Raw genomic sequence first — 22,026 nt, 5'->3', positions numbered from 1 at the left:
CATCCCAAAGCAACAGAATATACTTTCTTCTCGAGTGCACATGCAACATTCTCCAAGATAGATCATATACTGGGTCACAAAACAGCCCTTCATAAGTTTACAAGAATTGAAATTATACCATGCATACTTTCAGACCACAATGCTATGAAGCTTGAAATCAACCACAGGAAAAAGTCTGGAAAACCTCCAAAAGCATGGAGGTTAAAGAACACCCTACTAAAGAATGTGTGGGTCAGCCAGGCAATTAGAGAAGAAAGTAAAAAATATATGGAAACAAGCGAAAATGAAAATACAACAATCCAAACGCTTTGGGACGCAGCGAAGGCAGTCCTGAGAGGAAAATACATTGCAATCCAGGCCTATCTCAAGAAACAAGAAAAATCCCAAATACATAATCTAACAGCACACCTAAAGGAAATAGAAGCAGAACAGCAAAGGCAGCCTAAACCCAGCAGAAGAAGAGAAATAATAAAGATCAGAGCAGAAATAAACAATAGAGAGTCTAAAAAAACTGTAGAGCAGATCAACGAAACCAAGAGTTGGTTTTTTGAAAAAATAAACAAAATTGACAAACCTCTAGCCAGGCTTCTCAAAAAGAAAAGGGAGATGACCCAAATAGATAAAATCATGAATGAAAATGGAATTATTACAACCAATCCCTCAGAGATACAAACAATTATCAGGGAATACTATGAAAAATTATATGCCAACAAATTGGGCAACCTGGAAGAAATGGACAAATTCCTAAACACCCACACTCTTCCAAAACTCAATCAGGAGGAAATAGAAAGCTTGAGCAGACCCATAACCAGCAAAGAAATTGAATCGGTTATCAAAAATCTCCCAACAAATAAGAGTCCAGGACCAGATGGCTTCCCAGGGGAGTTCTACCAGACGTTTAAAGCAGAGATAATACCTATCCTTCTCAAGCTATTCCAAAAAATAGAAGGGGAAGGAAAACTTCCAGACTCATTCTATGAAGCCAGTATTACTTTGATTCCTAAACCAGACAGAGACCCAGTAAAAAAAGAGAACTACAGGCCAATATCCCTGATGAATATGGATGCAAAAATTCTCAATAAGATACTGGCAAATCGAATTCAACGGCATATAAAAAGAATTATTCACCATGACCAAGTGGGATTCATTCCTGGGGTGCAGGGCTGGTTCAACACTCGCAAATCAATCAACGCGATACATCACATTAACAAAAAAAAAAAAAGAGAAGAACCATATGATCCTGTCAATCGATGCAGAAAAGGCCTTTGACAAAATCCAGCACCCTTTTTTAATAAAAACCCTTGAGACAGTCGGGATGGAAGGAACATACTTAAAGATCATAAAAGCCATTTATGAAAAGCCCACAGCTAACATCATCCTCAACGGGGAAAAACTAGAGCTTTTTCCCTGAGATCAGGAACACGACAGGGATGCCCACTCTCACCGCTGTTGTTTAACATAGTGCTGGAAGTTCTAGCATCAGCAATCAGACAACAAAAGGAAATCAAAGGCATCAAAATTGGCAAAGATGAAGTCAAGCTTTCTCTTTTTGCAGATGACATGATATTATACATGGAAAATCCGATAGACTCCACCAAAGTCTGCTAGAACTGATACATGAATTCAGCAAAGTTGCAGGATACAAAATCAATGTACAGAAATCAGTTGCATTCTTATACACTAACAATGAAGCAACAGAGAGACAAATAAAGAAACTGATCCCATTCACAATTGCAGCAAGAAGCATAAAATACCTAGGAATAAATCTAACCAAAGATGTAAAAGATCTGCATGCTGAAAACTATAGGAAACTTATGAAGGTAATTGAAGATTTAAAGAAATGGAAAGACATTCCCTGCTCATGGATTGGAAGAATAAATATTGTCAAAATGTCCATACTACCCAAAGCTATCTACACATTCAATGCAATCCCAATCAAAATTGCACCAGCATTCTTCTCGAAACTAGAACAAGCAATCCTAAAATTCATATGGAACCACAAAAGGCCCCGAATAGCCAAAGTAATTTTGAAGAAGAAGACCAAAGCAGGAGGCACCACAATCCCAGACTTTAGCCTCTACTACAAAGCTGTCATCATCAAGACAGCATGGTATTGGCACAAAAACAGACACATAGACCAATGGAATAGAATAGAAACCCCAGAACTAGACCCACAAACGTATGGCCAACTCATCTTTGACAAAGCAGGAAAGAACATCCAATGGAAAAAAGACAGTCTCTTTAACAAATGGTGCTGGGAGAACTGGACAGCAACATGCAGAAGAATGAAACTAGACCACTTTCTCACACCATTCACAAAAATAAACTTAAAATGGATAAAGGACCTGAATGGGAGACAGGAAACCATCAAAACCTTAGAGGAGAAAGCAGGAAAAGACCTCTCTGACCTCAGCCGTAGCAATCTCTTACTCGACACATCCCCAAAGGCAAGGGAATTAAAAGCAAAAGTGAATTACTGGGACCTTATGAAGATAAAAAGCTTCTGCACAGCAAAGGAAACAACCAACAAAACTAAAAGGCAACCAACGGAATGGGAAAAGATATTTGCAAATGACATATCGGACAAAGGGCTAGTATCCAAAATCTATAAAGAGCTCACCAAACTCCACACCCGAAAAGCAAATAACCCAGTGAAGAAATGGGCAGAAAACATGAATAGACACTTCTCTAAAGAAGACATCCGGATGGCCAACAGGCACATGAAAAGATGTTCAACGTCGCTCCTTATCAGGGAAATACAAATCAAAACCACACTCAGATATCACCTCACGCCAGTCAGAGTGGCCAAAATGAACAAATCGGGAGACTGTAGATGCTGGAGAGGATGTGGAGAAACGGGAACCCTCTTGCACTGTTGGTGGGAATGCAAATTGGTGCAGCTGCTCTGGAAAGCAGTGTGGAGGTTCCTCAGAAAATTAAAAATAGACCTACCCTATGACCCAGCAATAGCACTGCTAGGAATTTATCCAAGGGATACAGGAGTACTGATGCATAGGGGCACTTGTACCCCAATGTTTATAGCAGCACTCTCAACAATAGCCAAATGATGGAAAGAGCCTAAATGTCCATCAACTGATGAATGGATAAAGAAATTGTGGTTTATATACACAATGGAATACTACGTGGCAATGAGAAAAAATGAAATATGGCCTTTTGTAGCAACGTGGATGGAACTGGAGAGTGTGATGCTAAGTGAAATAAGCCATACAGAGAAAGACAGATACCATATGATTTCACTCTTATGTGGATCCTGAGAAACTTAACAGAAACCCATGGAGGAGGGGAAGGAAAAAAAAAAAAAGAGGTTAGAGTGGGAGAGAGCCAAAGCATAAGAGACTGTTAAAAACTGAGAACAAACTGAGGGTTGATGGGGGGTGGGAGGGAGGGGAGGGTGGGTGATGGGTATTGAGGAGGGCACCTTTTGGGATGAGCACTGGGTGTTGTATGGAAACCAATTTGACAATAAATTTCATATATTAAAAAAATAAATAAATAAAAAATAAAATATAAAACAAGGTAAAAAATAAAAAATAAACAAAAAACCAAATGAATGAATAAACAACAACAAAAAAGAGAAAACACTTGTAAATATGGAGAACAAACTAGGGATATGGACAAAATGAGTGAAAAGGGTTAAGAGGTACAAACTTGCAGTTATAAAATAAATAAGTCACCAGATGAAAAGTACAGCATAGGGAATATCGTCAATAATACTGTAATATACTTATTGTGGTGAGCATTTCATAATGTATATAATTGATCACTGTGTTGTGAGCATTTCATAATGTATATAAAAGATCACTGTGTTGTACACCTGAAACTAATTTAATATTACATGATCTATATATACTTCAATAAAAGAGATAATTGAGGGGCACCCAGGTGGCTCAGTCAGTTAAGCATCTGACTTCAGCTCAGGTCATGATCTCATAGTCTGTGATTTCAGGCCCCACATCAGGCTCTGTGTCTACAGCTCAGAGCCTGGAGCCTGCTTCAGATTCTGTGTCTCCCTCTCTCTCTGCCCCTCCCCCACTTGCACTCTGTCTCTCTCAAAAATAAAAAATAAAAAAAGATAATTGACTATTTAAACAAAAAAAATAATATGGTGTGCTAAAAGTAAAACGTATGAAAACAATAGCACAAAGGTCAGGAGGGGAACAATGGAAGTACACTATTTATTGTAAGGTTCTTATACTATTCATGAAATCATATCATATCATTTGAAGATAAACTGTGATAAGTTAAACATGAACACTACAAACCATTAAACAGCTACTAAAATAACAAAACCTGAGTTGTAACTATTTATCCCCCCACCAAAAAATAATAAAACGTACTAAATCAACCGAAGAGCAGGAAGAAAAAGAAAAAGAAAAGAAACAAAGAACAGATGGGATACATAGAAAGAGTAGACAGTAGCTTTAAATGTAATCCTATAAATAATTACATTAACTATAAATGGTGCAATCACCTAATTAAAAGATAGAGTTGTCATACTGGATAAAAAAGCAAAAGCCAACTATATGCTGTCTATAAGATTCATCTTCAATACAAAGATATAAGTAGGTTAAAAATATGGAAGAAATTATGCTTTGCTAACACTAATCAAACGAAACCTTGAGTGGCTATATTTACTATAGGACAAAGTCAATTTCAAAGCGAAGATATTACCAGGGATAAATGAGGTTATTCCATTGTGATAGAAATGTCAACTAATAGAAAAGACATAACTTAAAAATTTATGTATCTGATAATAGAACTTCCAAATATATTAAGGAGAATAGGAAAGAGAGACACAAAAGTACACAATTATAGTTGGAGATTTCAATATCCCTCTCTCAATAATTGACAGAAAAAATATATAGAAAATGAGTAATGATACATCAGACTTGAAAAATACTACCAACCTACTTGACCTAGTTGACATTTATAGAATACTCCACACCAAATCAGCAGACTACATATTTTTTTTCAAGTGGGCACATAATATTTATCAAAATAGACCATATTCTCATCTATTACCAGAATTCATTGGCTATAAAACAAGCCTCAATAAATTTAAAAGGATTTCAGTCATCCAACATATTGTTCTGTGACCACAATGGAATTAAATAACAAATTAACAGATCTGTAAAATCTCCAAATATTTAGAAACTAACCAACACACTCCTAAGGAACCCTATTGGTCAAATAAGTCAAAATGGATATTAAAAACGATTTTGTACCGACTGAAACTGAAAACACATGTCAACATGTGGGATGTTGCTCATATAGTATTCATCTTCCCCAGTGTCCAATTTTTTTTTTAAGTTTTTTTTTTTTTTAACGTTTATTTATTATTTTTGGGACAGAGAGAGACAGAGCATGAACGGGGGAGGGGCAGAGAGAGGGAGACACAGAATCGGAAACAGGCTCCAGGCTCCGAGCCATCAGCGCAGAGCCCGACGCGGGGCTCAAACTCACGGACCGCGAGATCGTGACCTGGCTGAAGTCGGACGCTTAACCGACTGCGCCACCCAGGCGCCCCCCCCCCCCCAGTGTCCACTTTGAAGAAACTAGAAAAAGAAAAGGAAATTCATCACTGAGTAAGGAGAGAAAATGGAATGATGAAGATCAAAGCAGAAATTTTTAAAAAGGAAAACAAAAATAGAGAAGTCAGTGTAATGAAAAGGCACTTTTTAGAGAAGATAAGTAAAACTGATAAACTTCTGGCCAGATTTATCAAGAAAAGACAAGAGAAGACACAAATTATCAATATCAAAAATGAGAGGAATGACATCATTACAATTCTACAGATACTAAAAGGATAATAAGGGAACATTATAAAATACTTTATGTCAATAACTTCAAGATGAAATAGATTCCCCGAAAGACATGAACTACTCCAAAAAATAAGTATGTAATTTAAGTAGCACTATTACAAAAATAAAATCTGTAGTTTAACACTTTCTCACAAAGAAAGCTTCAAGCCCACATGGCTTCACTGGTGAATTCTAGCAAACATTTAAGGAAAACATAATGCCAATTCTGCACAAACTGTACTAGAGAATTGAAGAGAGGGGAATACTTCCCAACTCAATTTTAAGGCCAACATTCACCTTATGAAAAATAGATCAAGACATTAGAAGAAAGGATAGATACAAGATCTCATATACTGCAGGCTGGAATGCAAAATGGTACATCCACTTTAGAAAACAGGTAAGCAGTTTCTTAAACAGTTAAATATACACTTAGCATATGATGTAGCAATCCTGCCATTAGGTATTTTACCCCCTCCCCCCCTCCCCCAATGAAAACATATGCTCATACGAAGACCTGCATGTAAGTGTTTTAAGCAACTTTATTCATAAAGGCCAAAAAGCTAGAAACAACTCAAATGCCCATTAACTGATGAACGCATAAACAAACTGGTATATCCTCACAACTGCAATACTACTCGGCAATAAAAAGGAAATGAACTACTGACATGTGCAAACACATGGATGAGTCTCTGGGGTGCCTGGGTGGCTCAGTCAGATAAGTGACCGACTTTGGCTCAGGCCATGATCTCATGTTCCGCAGGTTCATGCCCTGTATTGGGCTCTGCGCTGACAGAGCCTGGAGCCTGCTTCGGGTTCTGTGTGTGTCTGTCTGTCTCTCTCTCTCTCTCTCTCTCTCTCTCTCTCTCTCCCCCTCTCCTGCTTATGCTGTTTCTCAAAAATAAATAAACGTTAAAAAAGTTAAAAAAACACATGGATGAATCTCAAAAGGATTATGCTGAAAGGAACCAATCACAGAAGACTGCATACTGTATGATTTCATTTATTTATTTTTTTTAATGTTCATTTATTTTTGAGAGAGAGAGAGAGATGGAGGGCAAATGGGGAAGGGGTAGAGAGACAGGGAGACACAGAATCCGAAGCAGGCTCCAGGCTCTGAGCTGTCAGGACAGAGTCCGATGCAGGGCTTGAACTCACGAACCGCGAGATCATGACCTGAGCTGAAGTCGGACGCTTAACTGCCCGAGCCACCCAGGTGCCCCTTGTATGATTTCATTTATAAGACACTGTGGAGAAGGCAAAACTATAGGGACAAAAATTAGGTTGGTGGTTGCCAGGGCTGGTGGTGACAAAAGGGGATTGGCTGCAAAGGCACATAGGGGCCTTTTGGGGTGACAGAAATGGTCTACGTCTCAAATGTGGTGGTGCTTACATAACTACACGTTTGTCAAAACTCATCAAACTGTACGCTTAAAAAGAGTAAATTTTATACCTCAATAAATCTGACTTAAGAAAACAATAAAACAAATCTAAATCAACAACTAAGTGAAAATACACATAAGAAAAATCAACTTACAGTGTTTCCAAATTCAAGGGTCATCATGAGGATGCTCTCAACTGTTGTAAGTGACACCTGTGTTGATCCCATGTCTCTGAAGGAGAAAGCCCAAACATGCGTGATTTGAACCCAAGGATAAAAATTCTGTACCTAAAAAGATACTTAACAACATGTGGTTACTTCAATTCTGGCTTCTTTGTCAAGTCAGCTCAAGAGTTTTCTTGCTATGGACAATAATTTCAGAAAACTCCCAATGAAGACATTTTATGTGCATCATCAAATTAATCACCTTGGTGCTCAACAGTACAATCCTTTTTACTCTTATCCTCATTTTCATTCTCAATTGCATCCACCTCTCTTGATTAGTCTTTTTTTCTTTTAATATACACCTTACTCCACTTTCCACTTTGAGATAAATGGTATTTCTACCTACATCTGCAAGTCCCATGTCTCTTATGTGTTCTTCAATACTATTCCTTCCTCTGCAGGCTATCTTGCCCATATACGTTTTTTCTTTGCTAATAATGCTTATTTCAATAACCGAGTTAAAACTTAAATTAGGACTTTTTCCCAAAACGCAAAATACTTAATCTTTTGATGACAACAAAAAAGATCAGAAATCATCTCATGAGCCATGAGATTGTTGCAATACTTACAAATATTTTAATGCTGGCAACTTAAAAAGATAGGAATCTTCAACAGCTGACAGAGGGTTACGACTGATAATTCTGAAAAATGCAATGGAATTAAAATGATCTGCATTTCCAGTAATGACTACCACGAAAGTTTATGTTCATTTTGGGGGTATGGAACTGGAAGGTTAAAACTAATCATTTTCTGCCTTTGCCTATAAATCACCCTTACATTCTGTAAAGCACTCTTCCTTTGGGAACTACCCAGCTCTCTGGACGATAAAGTGGAGAACAGAAAGAGAAAAAAAAATTTTTTTTTTTTTTTTTTTTTTTTTTTTTTTTTTTTTACGTGGACAGCAAAGCCAAGATATGCCAAAGAACTTTTTGGGCTGAAAACCCTAGAAGTGACTATGCTGGTAGGAAGCCCAGGCTCTGTAGGAAATACTGTTTCTAGTGTCCTCTATAATTCTAGGTGCTTTTCCTTTATCTCTAGAAATGTAAAAAATTCCACAGTTTAAAACACCCGGTTAAAGACAAAAATAGGACCAATTCCTCAGTTTGGGGGCCAAAGACAAAGGGATTAATCTAAGAGGAAATGGTGAAAGCTATACCCCCACCATGTGTATTCTCCTATGACAGCCTTTGTTAGGTGGCATATGATCCCGTTTCCTTATCCATCTCCTGGACTGCCAGCTCCCTGAGGGCAGGGACCATACTCTATTGTCATTTTTGTCCCTGTGCCTGACAGAGTGCTTGTTATTTACTAGTTACTTAGTGAAGGCTTGTTGAATAAATAACATTTTGTCACTGCTTGACACAAGTTTTTATTCCAAAATGCTGAGTAGATTTTCTTCTCAGTTCTTTACAGCAAAAATAAAGTGAAGGAAACAGGAAGAAAGAAAAGAAAATCTGCCTTTAGGTTGACTCTGCTCAAGAATCATCACTGTACTTTTGCAAAATTATAAGGATAATCATCACAACCAATACTATTGAGCTATGGGGCATCTGTGATCAGCATTTCACATTTAAACCTCACAATAACCTTATGTGATAGATACATCATTACCCCATTTTACAAGTGAGGAAACTGAAGTACAGAGAGGTTGTATAATTTGTCCCAGTTTGTCCAGCCAGTCAAGAAGCAGAGATGGAATCTGAACTCAGTTCTGACTCCAAAGCCTGTATTTAAATTGTATGGAAAAAAGGGGGTTTAAAATAGCCGTTACCTTAAACTTAACTTTGAGAGCATTAAATATAGAAACACTTTGCTGAACTTCATCTCTCCATCTGGGAGAGCTTCTCTAAGAATTACATTTTCTATTTTTATTCCTTTCCTCTAATCATCTCCCATGATTAAGTATTTAATTAGCCTGTGATCATTGAGACTTTACAGATTTCATTTCTTATTTTTTTATTCTATTTTTTGAGAGAGAGAGTACAAGAGTATGAGTGAAGGGAGGCAGAGGAAGAGAGAGAGAGAGAATCCCAAGCAGGCTCCATGCCCCGTGCAGAGCCTGACATGGGGCTTGATCCCATGACCGCAAGATCATGACCTGAGCCGAAATCAAGAGTCAGGCAGTTAACTGAGCCACCCAGGTGCCCTGAGACTTTAGAGATTTTAAAGCCCTGTTACAGGTGAATCAGTGAAAATGAGAGAGGAAGGACGTCTGAAAATTCATCCTTCCGTAAAAGCAACAACAACAACAACTAGCAAAAATGGTCAAAATCAACTTTCTCAGAACTTTGGAAATTTTAACCAATGGGCTTGCAGCAACCCGGAGAGCATGTATTAAAGAAAAAATTACTAATTTCTATAAGAACAGTGAGCTCTGTTGTTTTAACTTGTCCTCAACCTCTGCTCTCCATCCTGATGAGAACCTTAAAAATTGCCCACATCCCAGGGGAACAAAATGGAGCTGAAGTTCCTTAAAGCCTCATTCCCAAAGAACAAACTGTCATTGTTTTACCTGTCTAGTGGGGTCCCTAAAAAACTTCACTTGAAAGCCTTGCCCTTGACCTCACTGAGAACTGCACAGTGCTAAAATAGCCTCTTCCCAAGGGGCCTTTTTTGAAAACAATTATAGATAAATGTTTTAATCTGGCAGCTATGTGAGGCAATTGATCACAAGACAAAAAATAGCCTAAACAAAAAGCCTAAAAGGGAAAAGCTGAGAAATGAGATGTCCATAGGGACTTTGAAATGCTCCAACATCTTCCTGGGTAACTAGAAGACCACAAGACATATGCCTGGGAATGTAGAAAAAAAACCTTAGCACTAATAAATGAGTTCAGCAAGGTTACAGGACACAAGATCGATATGTAAAAATTAGCTTTATTTCTATACATCAGCAATGACTATTCCAAAAATGAAATTAAGAAAACAATTCCATGTATAACAGTACTCAAAAGAATAAAATACTTAGGAAAACATTTAACCAAAGAAGTGCAAGAATCACACTAAAAACCACAAAACGTTGTTGAAAGAAATTAAAGAAGATTGAAATAAACGTAAAGATATGCCATGTTCACGGATCAGAAGAAAATATTGTTAAAATGGCACTATACCCCAGATTGAACTGTGGTTTCAGTATAATCCCTATCAAAACCCCAACTGACTTCTTTCCAAATATTGGCAAGCTAATTCTAAAATCTGTATGTCAATTCAAGGGACCGAGAATAGCCCAAAATGATCTTTAAAAAAAAAAAAAAAAGTTTATCTATTCATTTTGAGAGACAGCGAGCATACACACCCGTGCAGAAGAGCAAACATGAGCGAGTGTGAGTGGGGAAAAGTGTGAGCAGGGGAGGGGCAGAGGGAGAAGGAGAGGGAGCATCCCAAGCAGGCTCCATGCTGTCAGTGCAGATGGCAACACGGGGTTCCATCTCACAAACTGTGAGGTCATGACCTGAGCTGAAATCAAGAGCCGGCCACTTAACCAACTGAGCTACCCAGGGGCTCCAAAACGATTTTGACAAAGAACAACCAAATGGGGAGACTCACACGCCCTGGTTTCAAAACCTACTTCAAAACTACAGTAATCACGGTGTGGTACTGGCATAAGAACAGACATGTAAGCTGATGGAACAGAACTGACAGTCCAGGAATAAATCCTCACATTTATGGCCCACTGATTTTCAACAAGGGTGCCAACACCATTCACTGTGGGAAGACTAGTGTTTTCAAATGATGCTGGGACAACCGTATATCCCCATACAAAATAATGGAGTTGGATTCCTACACTTCACACCATATATAAATATTAACTCAAAATGAGTCAAAGACCTAAATGGAAGAGCTCAAGCTATAAAACTCTCAGGAGAGAAATCTTTATGACCTTGGATTTAGGCAACAGTTTCTTAGACATGACACAAAAAGCACAACAAACCAAAGGAAAAATAGGTAAGCTGGACTTTATTTAAAAATAAAAAAACAACCCAAAACTATCATATGTCTGATACAAGTCTAGTATCCAGAATATCCAGAATATATAAAGAACTCTTAAAACTCAGAAAAAGACAAATAATCAAATGTTTAAATGGGTAAAGGATTTGAAGAGACATTTCGCCAAAGAAAATACATGAATGGCCAATAAGCACATGAAAAGATGCTCAATGTCTTAGGTCATTAGGGAAATAGAAATCAAAGCTACAATGAGATACTACTCTACACTCACTAAGATGGCTATGATCGAACAGAGAGACAATGATAAGTGGTAGCAAGATTTGGGGAAACCAGAATCTTCATACATTGGTGGGAATGTAAGATGGTGTAGTCACTGTGGAAAACAGTTTGGCAGTTCCTCAAAAGGGTTAAATATAGAGTTACTACATGACCCAGCAATTCCACTCTTAGGTACGTACCCAAGAGAATTAAAAACATATGACCACACAAAAACTTGTACATGAATACTCATAGCAGCATTATTCATAAGAGCCAAAAAGTCAAAATAATCCAAATGTCCAATAACTCACGAATGGATGAACAAAATGTGATTGGAGCACCTGGGTGGCTCAGTCGGTTAAGCATCTGACTTTGGCTCAGGTCGTCATCTCACAGTTCATGAGTTCGAGCTCTACATCAGGCTCTGTGGTTTTGGATCCTCTGTCCCCCTCTCCCTCTGCCCCTTCCCCGCTTGTGTGTGCGCTCTCTTTCAAAAATAAATAAACATTGAAAAAAGAATGAAGTACTGAAACATGCTACAACCGGATAAATCTTGAAGCCAACAAGCTATGTGAAAGAAACTAGACACACATTTCGATGAAATGTCCAGAATAGGCAAATCCATAGGGGCAGAAGGTAAATTAGTTGTTGCCAGGGGCCTGGGGGGAGGGGAGAATGGGGAGTAAAGGCTGATGGGTATGGTATTTCTTTTGAGGGGGGTGATGACAATGTTCTGGAATTAGCAGTGATTACTGTCTATCAAAGTATACCATTGCACTATATACTTTATAACGTTGCATATTCTATTATGCGGACTATATCTCAATTTGAAAAAAAAAAAAAAAAAAAGAACCACGTTGTGATAAATAGAGAACCAGTTGCCAGAAGATAAACATGTTAGTAGGTGGAGAAAAGGGGAGCGAAGATTCAAACTCTTCCACAACGGAGGTCAGAGGGAGTTAGCGGTGCGGCTGGGAGCCATGCGTTTTTGTTCCTGCCTTGGAAACTCCCCTATTCTTCCTATTCCAGCCCATTCTTCTACGTTTTTTCAGGCCCATTAACATGTCGGGTTTGTGTAACACTAGTTAATATCCAGTCAGACAATGTTATGAAGAGAAAGAACGTGAGTGTCACATGTCTGGTTAAACACAGTTCCTCAACCTTGAGGCTCTGAATGTCCTTTGGCTTTGAAACAATAACAATGGCATTCATACCTACAAGCTTACTGGTGGGCTCTGTGCAAGTAAGCTCTTCCACGTGTGTGTCTTCCCCTGCCCACTGCTCCCCCCCCCCCACCCCGCGCCCACCCCCGGCTCCCTATTAAGAAAGACTATGAAGAGTTATGCAGCCAAAACAATTTAGTAGTTCGTTATCCTTCCCCCCAACTATCTCAGTGCTCTACCCCCACTGTCCCCCCCTCTTTCCTGGTAGCTCACCCATGGCCTTATACCCATCGGCTCAGTGCTTCCTCTTACCCAGGCAGCCCTCCTGCTGAGATGAATGCCCCGTGTTTATCTGTAGTGAAAGCAAAATACAGGCCACTCCAAATTATCCTATTTCCTCCTGTCTTTAGTGCCGCCTTTTCTTCATGGAGCTATTGTGCCTGAGCCAAGGGGAGAATGAGAACTGACCCGACAGGTTACCTCTGCTGGACCGACAGCAATTGTTTTTCCACAGACTGCGATACGAACGAACGGTGGACATTGCACTAGAGATCATCTCCATTTCCGTTCAATTCCCTCATCTTACAGATAAAAGGTGTGCTGACTCAGTCTATTGGCTTTTGGATATTCGTGGGCTTATCTTTATGGGAGTCAAACATAACAACAGTTATCCTCAAAGACTGTCTCATAATCAAAGTTGAAGAAATACTGTTCTAGGTATTCTTTTGTTTTTTAAAAAACTATCTTATTTGAAGAGGAAAACTCAAGTATTTTTGCAAAAGCTTTCTGTTGCAGAGCAACGGGACAGACTAAAGGTAGCTCACAAAATAAGGGAACATTTCTTACGTGTTATTTTTTTTTTCTCCAAATTCTTCTACAGAGGTCCAGACAGATGGGCTACGTTTCCTTTCTATTAACTGAGGAGACAGAGAAGACTTGAGGACTGAAGCTTGTCACCACTGTCCTGAATGTACTGAAATCCTAACAGCTTTAGCTGAAAAAATGTCCAAAGCAGGCAGTGAAAATAAATTTCAAATAGGACAAACTCCAAACTCTCTACGCTGGAATCCCAAGGCATGGAGGGAAAACTGGCTCGTTGGAGGAAAGCAGTTGAAGAGATAAGTGGAGTGATCTAGACCCTATTCCAGTCTGTTTGAAGTACCTGGGGATAGAATAACCCCTTTCCTTTATTCATCTACATAGGTCCATGAGCCATGAGAACGTGACTCCCCATGGGAAGCTCCTCAATGCAAGACATCTAAGGGCATCACGTAAATCCTTTCTCAGGGGTTGGGCGGGGGGAGGGGCGAAGCCTAAAGAATCTGAAATGGTGAGCCTATGTTTTAATTAAAGTTCTGAGAATAGCCTTGAAGAGGAGTTTCTGGCAGTGAGGACCAGCCCAAGAAGCAAGGGCCCTGGAATCAGGCAGACCTAGGTCTGAATTCTGGCTGTCACTTCCTGGTGAAGGGACTTAAGTAACGAACGTCTCCGAGTCCTTTTAGCAGCATTTACCTCATAAGGCAACTTGAGGATTAAAGGAAAGAGCATGTGCAAAGCACCTAGCATAAGGCTGGGCACAGAGTGGGTGCCTAGCAGTGACGATGTGATAGTTGCACCAGGCGGTGAGCAGGAAGCCTGGGGATGCCCATAGGTGGCATGGCCAGGAACTCCAGAAGCATAGGGAAAAGGAGCTCCCTGCTCGAAAGGTCCTATTCCAGTGAGAAGCTGACTCCAAGGGACGACGCCCAAAAGGCCAGTTGTCATTCAGGTCCTACCTAGTGCCAGGGAATGCGGAATTGTATTACTCGCGAAGCTTCTGAAGTGGTTCTGTCACTTATTGACAGTGTGAACCTAGGCAAGTCACCCGATGTCTCTGAGTTTCAAGTTCCTCATCCCCAAAATGAGGATAATACTACCTGTGTCACAAGAGTTGCTGGAAAGACGAAAATGAAGTGCCGTGTGAGGGGCCACGTCCGGAGCACTTCCCACGTGCCAGGCTCTATTCTAAGAGTTTAAGACACATTGTCTTACTTGCAGCACAAGCGAAAGGTCTTAGCATAGTGCCGGAGCGCAGTAAATACCTAATAGAGGTCGGTATTAAAGAAATGATATGGGGCGGAGGAGCAACTACCATGCTTCCCAGAGAAAGAAGATGCCTTGGTATATACGTGGGAAGACTCAGATGCAGCTGGGAGAAGAAAAGTAATAGTTGGGTATGACTATGGCAAAGCTTTTGAACTACCACACACGGAAAATAATAAAAGTTACCCTAAATCACCCCAAAAGGACAGCCCTGAGTTGTTATCTTCATCCTTAACGTTTATGCCTTTCTGAATCTGAGAAGAAGCTGCCAGGATTTCCAGTACATACCAAAAAGCGATGACAATATCCTGAAGTGTGTCAACTTTTGTGGGCACACAGCTGTCTAAAAGGAAGCAGATGCCGGTTGACTGGGGGAGCGTTAGGGCGTGTCTGTGACTGGGGCTCGAGTTTGCCTTCAGAGGGTGGCCACACCTACCTCAATGATATTCTCAACAATAATTCAACAGGGGCAAGGCTTAGATTTTCCTTATTCTCCCTTAGAGCTTATGTTCTTGGCACAATACGGATGCGCCACAGACGAGCCAGCATGTGAATGTGCTCTATCCCGATAAGGTACAGCCTTTCTACATCGTAGAGTCCTTCAGCTTCTAAAATCATGGAGCTCGTACTGTTAGAACCAATGAAGTGAATTTTTTAAAATAAGCCACCAGTCTGGACCTGTGTAGGTGAATGAAGGAGAAGCACTTTAAAGTCAGGAAAAAAAAAAAAAACTATACTTAACATTTAGGATTATCAACCACTGTTGGTTTTCCATAATATATTTCATTCCTGATTTCATCTGAAAGAAACAGGATTATTACTACCATTCAAAAAGTGGTACCTTATTAATAAACTCTTGGCATGGCTTTGAGGTGGATTTCAGATTCAAAATAGACTTTACCACACCGCTAACGTGTTCACTCAGTGTTTATCAATAACTTAAGAGGCTTCATTCAAAAAACTTACTGAGATATAATTACCTGAAACCCAGGGGTGAATCAAGGCCTTGTAGGGTCTGAACCTCATCTACTTTGGGAAATCCTGCCTCATCAAAACATGCAAAATTATGCGTACAGGAATTGCGAGGGTCCCTCCCAAGACTTTGGAAGGGGCCTATGTAAGTGAGGAGACCTGAAGTTTAAGCTCCAGTCAGTTCAAGATAAATCCACCTCAGCTGGGGCCCAAAAGGTTTACAAGCTTATTTAATGCTGGAGAAAATACTGTTTCAACTTATAAACACCCCAGTAATAAGTCACATAGGTAATAACGTGACTGAATTCACGGGATGGCATCTCCCCTGCGCACGCTCTCTTTCTCTCAGAATAAATAAATAAACGTTAAAAAGAAAAAAGAAAAGAAAAGTTTGGCCCCAAACAAGGAGCCCAACCTCCAATACACACTTACTGTACTGTGATAATGTTTTGGAAGTTAACTGTGAATTCGTTTTAGTAGTACAGCTCTATTCAAACCACATTGAAAGGGCGGGCCTACACCGGCCGACTCCATCTTGTTCTGTGTCCTTCACCTTGACCACACCTCCTCCCCTTGAGTAACCCCCCCCCAACTGCCTAACAGGACTCTTCCCCAGGACCCTTCCCCAGCCAATCAGCTGAGGCCGCAGCCATTACCTCACCAACTGCCACTAGGCACCAGTAAAACCTTTGTCCTTTTGAAACTGGCTCTCTCTCCCGGGTATCTCACAGCTTCGACAGTGCAGGTAGGGGATTGAGCTCGAGCTAGCTCCAATAAAGGCTCTTTTGCTTTTACACCGGACTCGGCTCCCTGGCGGTATTTGGGGATCACGAATTCTGGGCATAACACACATGGCATGAGTATTAATTTATTCTCAATACCAGCTAGCTCTGGTTCTTTAATTACCTTTCTCTGTCATGTAAGATTGATGAGGGAGCATGGGGCAAGTTGAGGGCAAAATACAAATTAGCACATGCCCCCGCCCCAGGTGGGATATGTGTCATTCTGGCTGCTGGAGGACAAAGGAAAGGAAAGAAAACAAATGGTTAACTGATAGAGATCTCAGTCGGGCAAGACAGGGGTTTCCATCAGTTTACAAATATCTTAGTAAATTACAAGAAAAAGGCCATCTTTTTCTCCTTTTTCCAGTATGAAAGATTCTTGGGGACAGTCCCTGTATATTCTTTGTACCCCCGGTACTTAGTACATTGTCGACATAGAGTGCGCGTGGCACGGATTGTTTTTCAATGAATTCATTCATTGTTATCAACGGATTCCACCCTATTTTGTCCTGTATTGCCTACATAACTATGAAATTCAGATTCTTAGAAGAGACTCTTGGTGTTATAAGATGCTTAGTAGAGGTGGTGACTTTTAAGACATTATATTGACACCACTAAAACCTCTTGGTGGAGAAACTCAATGAGCCCGTTCTCTGGCATGCTGGCAAAACAAAAAACTGACCCTCAGTATTCTTTCCCCAAGTTAGGCATCAGCAAATTAATGAGAGAGGAGGCCCCTGCTCTTGGGCACCCGCAGGAACTTACTCCAGCTCCAGACACACCGTAAACACTTTCATCTAACGGAAGATAAGCTGTGAAATCGGATTTCTGAACCACAAGACAGTGAGCCAGTCTTTTCCAGCGTCTGCTTTAGTGGAGGGTCTTCAACCTTGAGTCTCAACATCCCCCTCAGGCCACTGAACATGCCCAGTATGATTTGCTTTTTGACAGAGAAATCACAGAATGTCCCTGCTGAAAGGGAGTCACACACTTCTTAACTGAAGAGTGGTCAGGAAAGAAAGCACATGGAGAGCAGTGCCCTGTGGCAGGTGTTCAGGAGTTCTTGCTGCTTTCCTGATGGCTGAGGAAGCACCCACACCTTTTGCTGCCTGGAGAACTCTGTGCTAAACTTAGTTCTTCGCAGTTCTCTTTTGCACAGGAAACTTGCACGTGAGCCAGAATCAAAGTTAAATTCAGAAGTGGATTTCAAGGACCACGCACACCTTGGGGAAGCATCACTGTCACGAATTCCCATGATAATACTGACTTGGGTGTTACTTGCTTGGGGCCTTCACTGCCCACACAAAGCTGGGTACGAGGGAGGGCAGAGAGTGCCATTTAGGAGTTAAGACAAGTCTCTTGGCCTCTTTGTACCTTAGTTTCCTCATTTGAAAAAAAAAATGGATTTTAAGACCTACTTTCCAGAATTCATACTGGGTTTATTAACACACACCTAACCAATCACTGTATGATATTTTTACATGTAGTTTTTTTTGGTTTTTTTTTTACATGTATTCATTTTCTGTTTCACTTACAGCTTGTGTAAAAACTGCATTCCATGCCAGGCCTGAAATGTTCCAAAGTTCAGTTTGGTGAGTAAATTGCAACCAAGATTTCTACACACACCAAAAAAAAAAAAAAAAAAAACCAAAACAAAACAAAACAACAACAAAAAAAAACAAGACACAAACGAAGAAGAAAAACAAGATATTTTCAGAATATTTATCCTTTGGCAGTGATTCTAATTTATAGATAACGAAACATAACCACAATACAATCTCCATACACTAAAGAAATCTCACTATGAAAGATGCTTGCCTTTTAAAAAAAATATTTGCATGAAAGATTTATACTTTCATGTTTATACATGTGGTGCATTAGATACAAATCAGTAAATGCTCAATAAATACTTGTGTTAAGTAAGTATTTTTTTCTAGAGAAGTAAGTTTATTTCTCTAGAAAAATGTTTCACAACTTTAGCACTGTTGAGATTTATGGTTGGATAATCTTTGTTATGGGGGGGGGGTGCTGCCCTGTGAACTGTAGGGTGTGACAGCAGCCCTGGCCTCCACCCACTAGATGCCAGCAGCACATCTACAGTCTGACAATCAAAAATGTCTCTAGACACTACCAAGTGTCACCTGGACGCAAAAGCACCCTGGCAGAGAACTGCTGCTCTAGAACGATTCACTCTGATCTCTATAATAACTCTCACACCAAACTTTGCCACAGACAAAAAAGATTTGCTACATAATTTTAGTAGCTTTCGACTAATAAAGTTTCATTCATTCAAAATGAATAACAAAGAGGTTTACAATTAAGTTTAATAAAAATTCCAAATACAATGAAATTATATTTGTAACTTACATAAACTGCAAAAAAGGTAGGGATTCAAATATACGTCTTTCAATAGATTGTATTTTATTGCAGGATAAATCTCTAGGAAAAGGAAAAGGAAAATATTGCCTCAATTAGCTCTAAGCTATCTAATTAGTAGGATGATAGTATTGAATAAGTAGCTTTTGGCTAAACTCTGAGTATTAGGAATTGTTATTTGAACCTTCCAGAGCCCCTAACCCTGCCCTCACCTTTCTTAAGAGTCTCACCTTTGTGATCTTCATACATAAAACATACAACTATAGATCTTGATAGATCTTGGAAGTAATCTTTCCTGAGAGCAGAAGAATTGATTAAATGACTTTCTGTGGCCTCATCAATTTCTAAATTATGAGCTCAAAGTTGTGATCTCCACATATAATTTCTAATATTAAAAGGGATATTCTCACATTAGCACACCTTCCTGGTTTAGTTGTATTTCTCGACACCAAGTCAATACCAGAAGAGATAAAAGATACCTTTTCATTTAACTTGAAAAGAAGTTACTCCTCTAATCAATACCTAACTTTGAACGAACTCAGAATTATATTATCATATTAATAGAAATTTATTTTTGGTTGTACATTGCCTAAACGCTCTATGAATTTATCAACTGCTTCAGTTGCAAGTGGGGCCAACAAAAAAACAACATGGTACTGGATTTTTATTTGGAAACACCCATTCTTGATTATAGTTGACCCTCTTATTTCCATTGATTTCAGCCGAGTCCCTCACTTTCCACCTACATGGGTACCACCATCTTCTGACTGGCATTGTCATCTCTGGTCTCTCCCATTCTAATCTATACTGCACACAGTCACCAGATTAATTCTCCAGGAGTGGTTCTCAAATATCAGAGTCACTTGGGAACTTACTCAAGATGCAAATTCTCAGCTCTACTCCGGACTGAGTGAATCAGGAACTGTGGAGGTGGAACCTGTGTCCTGACAAGGCCTCCAAGTGACCCTGGTGCAGTCTAAAGTTTGTCCTAGAGCACTGCTGTGATAACACGGTAGCTTGGCATATTATCCAAGGCCTTCAAAATCCTAAATCTGGCTCTAGTTTCCTACTCTACAGATACCAAAGAAATTTCTCCTGCATTTTGCCTTTCACTCACTCTATTTTGCAAGCATATTCTTCCCAAGATGTCTATCCGATGACACGTCATAGCCATTCAAGGTTCTGTTCAAACAGCATTTCTCTAGTAACTTCCCTGATCCAACTTGAAGTCTTCCCCCCTCTTCTATGTTCCAAAAACAACTTATACTTCTCATTGCCCAAATCCATTTCTTCCCCTCCCCCTCTCCTCCTCCTCCTTCTTCTCCTTCTTTGAATTTTTTAAAGTAGACTCCACGCCCAACCTGGGGCTTGAACTCACGACCCTGAGATCAAGAGTCGCATGCTCTACTGACTCAGCCGGTCAGGTGCCCCAATTTCTTCTTAATATAGTTATTCTGGCATTCCATTTCCTCTGGGCATAAACTCCATGAAAGTATGGACTAGTCTTGCTCATCTGCGTTGTCTACTGTGTTTAAAACTGATGCATGGACAAAGAACAAACTCAAATATTTATAAAATAAATTAACAGCTGGGTAGTGAGTAGAAGGAGCAAAATGACTGAAAAGAAATGTGGTTTTATGACTTTGTGGCTCCCGCTTCTGCACTCTGTCAGTGCTTCATCATCCATTTAGTGCTTATGCGTTATGGTTTAAGCTTCTGTTTATTTTCCCTGTGAAATCATGAGTTCCTACAAGGGTGGGAAGCCTGTCTTAACCATCTGCGTGCCTATGGTACTGGGCATAGGGCCTGTCACATTCTTTTTTAGGTTTTGATTCACATTTTTTTTTGAATGAATGAATGAGAACACTTCACCTAACATGAAATAATTGGCTTACAAAGTACCTCATAGTAGAAATAATGAAAGGCCCAATCCATTGCGCAGTTTGTCTCTTTTGTTTTTCTCCAAACTGTGTTTGTAACGTTTGGAGCCCAGATGGCAGAGGTAGCCAAGAAGACCAATACAAAGTGGTTGTCCCCTAAGACTTGGAAGGTTTGATAATTTGAAGGACTATTTTTAGTGTCATATGAGATTCCTTTTACTCACTACCCTTAAGCCTTCTACATTTGCAAGAAGAATCTATTTTCTAAAGCACATCATTAATAAGGATTAATGAGGGGCGCCTGGATGGCTTAGTCGATTGAGCATCTGACTTCGTTCGGTTCAGGTCATGATCTCACTGTTCATGAATTCGAGCCCCGCATCGGGTTCTGGGCCAACAGCTCAGAGACTGAAGCCCGCTTCGGATTCTGTGTCTCCCTCTCTCTCTGAGCCTACCCTGCTCATACTCTGTCTCTCTCATACTCTGTCTCTCTCTCTCTCTCTCTCTCTCAAAAATAAATAAACATTAAAAAATTTTTAAAAAAAGGATTAATGAAATACACAGCTTTGGATGGCATGGGCAAAGAATAAACACTGAACCTCCATAGCAAAGAACATTAGTATCTCTGTATGTCTAATGTACAGAGATATATGCAAACATTTCTTCCTTGACAATGAGGCTGGAGAGATGTTTATTCTGTAATTAGCAAAGTTAGAGGCATTTCTGATGTTTGTTTAGTGTAAACATTTCTAACTATACCACTTAACCATCATTATATTTTTAAAGATTTCATTTTTTTTAAGTAATCTCTATACCTAACATGGGGCTCTAACCTACAACCTCGAGATCAAGAGTTGCAGACTCTAATGACTGAGACAGCCACGTGCCCTTTAGCCATCTTTTTTTTAATGTTTATTTATTTTTGAGAGAGACAGAGACAGAGCATGAGTGGGGGAGGGGCAGAGAGAGAGGGAGACAGAATCTGAAACAGGCTCCGGGCTCTGAGCTGTCAGCACAGAGCCCGACACGGGGCTCGAACCCACAAACTGTGAGATCACGACCTGAGTCAAAGTCAGACACCCAACCAACTGAGCCACCCAGGAGCCCCAACCCCTTAACCATCATTTTAAACATCTATTT

General features: G+C 39.9%; 2 long non-coding RNA genes and 1 pseudogene across 2 annotated transcripts; 1 reads left to right on the top strand and 2 right to left on the bottom strand.

Moving 5' to 3' along the window:
* LOC147571227 (pleckstrin homology domain-containing family M member 1-like) overlaps positions 1-22,026 on the bottom strand; it is a 66,514-nt pseudogene that overhangs the window by 10,064 nt on the left and 34,424 nt on the right.
* LOC147571230 (uncharacterized) lies at positions 10,283-11,474 on the bottom strand. Its single transcript, XR_015247602.1, has 2 exons — positions 11,171-11,474; positions 10,283-10,546 (listed from the first exon to the last, which is right to left on the bottom strand). It is a non-coding gene; the product is annotated as an uncharacterized LOC147571230 (long non-coding RNA).
* Positions 13,200-15,079, top strand: LOC147571229 (uncharacterized). The gene is made up of 2 exons (XR_015247599.1): positions 13,200-13,389; positions 13,675-15,079. It is a non-coding gene; the product is annotated as an uncharacterized LOC147571229 (long non-coding RNA).

This window comes from Puma concolor, unplaced genomic scaffold (genome assembly GCF_028749965.1).
Source record: "Puma concolor isolate L17-30 unplaced genomic scaffold, mPumCon1.1.hap2 unalloc_scaffold_39, whole genome shotgun sequence".
In the NCBI taxonomy this organism is placed as follows: Eukaryota; Metazoa; Chordata; class Mammalia; order Carnivora; family Felidae; genus Puma; species Puma concolor.
This window is presented reverse-complemented; position numbering and strand designations above follow the sequence as displayed.